The 1,942-nt window shown below is 34.7% G+C and overlaps 1 long non-coding RNA gene across 1 annotated transcript; it reads left to right on the forward strand.

Moving 5' to 3' along the window:
• Window positions 1-661: 661 nt before the first annotated feature.
• On the forward strand, window positions 662-1,695 carry LOC118337794. The gene is made up of 5 exons (XR_004797189.1): window positions 662-763; window positions 880-895; window positions 1,019-1,086; window positions 1,426-1,476; window positions 1,561-1,695. It is a non-coding gene; the product is annotated as an uncharacterized LOC118337794 (long non-coding RNA).
• The last annotated feature ends 247 nt before the right edge of the window (window positions 1,696-1,942 follow it).

A 1,942-nucleotide genomic window follows, 5' to 3' on the forward strand; every position in this document is an offset into this window, starting at 1 on the left:
GGAACCAAACCCTAAGTGGCCCCAAACTGCAATACACCATCAGGGCACAGGACGGAGACACCAAATTCACCTGCACAAGTTACAATATTGTGAGCGAGAAGTCGGCATCCAAAATGGTGAAGTGCAGCAACGACCTACAAGAACCAGGTATGTGCAGAGAAGAGGAATTATGAATTTATTGCTCTGATTTATGTGTATCTTTTGGTGCAACATGTACATATTTTGAATGTAGTTTATTAGTGTCATTAGTGTTGAGTCAAGTTCTGTGAGGGTGTTCATCATTCTGTTTAGTTTAATCTACCACACAGTTGGTTGAATAGACATTTATTTTAAGTTGCATTTTCATTCTGGCGATAGTGTTAGAATCATACAGAGATATGAATGACCAAGTCATCTTCCTGTTGTTTAAAATTGGGTTTAAGACATTACACGGACTAGTGTACAAATGTTTTGAATACTCTCATTGATATAAATATACATTTATGTGTCTAATGTGTATTCATTATGTATTATACATTCTCTATAGGAAGTTATGTTTAAGGTTTAACATTCAGTGAACTCTTGTTCCTCCTTATCTGTCATTGATCTGCCCGCTCATGCAATTCATAAGAAACAAACCTAACTTTCTTTTTAGTTTACTCATACTTATTATTTATTTTTGCAGTGTCCAGCTCCTCAACAATTGCACCATTGATTATTGGGCCAGTTATTGGAATTTTACTGATTATTCTGTTCCCGCTTCTTTGGTACATAAAGTCAAAGGGTAAGTCCTCCTCTTGCTGATAACACTCACAATCACTAAATGATTTTGAAGTCATAAAGATGAACAGTGGTTACATTTGCAACACAAAAACCATGTTACATTTTTCTTTTTCACAGGTCTATTTTGTAACAGGTTGGGACACTTTCATCTACAACTTAACAGAAGCAAAATATCATATATGCCCTTAATTCATTTTTTTATTTTGACTAGTTTTAGTAAAATTCTATAACATACATTTCTTACTACATGTTTCAGGCTCACCCAGTCTCAGACGGTCAACCAAGATGAAACTCAACAGCAGGTGTACTCCTCTCTCCTCCATGGTCAGTCTTCCATCAAATCTTGTTTGCTATCACGACTAACTAAAACACAAGTTTTAAAGGTTAAACATACAAAATTCACTGCCACTAGATGTCGCACTAGATCTCAGAACTAAAATGTGCCCAACAGACTCCGTTCTCTGCTCAGGACACCATTATTACACTATATGTTTAGTTTAGTTTTTTGCTGCTTTGGAGGACAATAACCTTTAACCCCTTAACACTGTTTTTGAAAGAAAATAGAATACTAAAAGAAAGGGCATTGTACATATTTTAGTGCATTCACAAAACATTAATTATCATCATTAATATGACCTTGTATTGATTATCTCTGACTTATAGGTGATGGTTCTGTTTATGAAACAATAAGAGGTTCTGAAGATGCTGGAGCAGGTATAGTATAAACATTGATCACAGTAGAGCTTTTTCATAACACAACTTTTAATATTCAAGTAATCAAAAACATTCTTATTTCAGGTGGAAAACCAAACTAATACAGGAATGTCACATCACCAATCAGAGGCAAGCAGAGTAAGTAATATGAGACTTAAAATGAATGCAAAATATGCATAAAAGTAACATGTTTGCAGATCAGAATTTAAAAGCAAAATCTTCATAGATAGGGGTATTGAGGGCACATATTTTTTTTAAGAGATATGGGTGCACAGCATTTCTCAAAAAATGTATCATACTGTAATCCCTGTGGTTTTATCACTGTCTAAATGTGGCGATCACAGCAACACTTGCCTGTAAGAGGAAGTATAATAATTATTTTTTTTAAAAAGAGTTGCACCCAGCCAAACTGATTAATAGTGTTGTGGCTTATTTCATCTCTGCTAGCCAGTATCTAGACATTAGA

Source organism: Morone saxatilis, unplaced genomic scaffold (assembly GCF_004916995.1).
Source record: "Morone saxatilis isolate NCDOM2014 unplaced genomic scaffold, NCSU_SB_2.0 Contig4, whole genome shotgun sequence".
Taxonomy (NCBI): Eukaryota; Metazoa; Chordata; class Actinopteri; family Moronidae; genus Morone; species Morone saxatilis.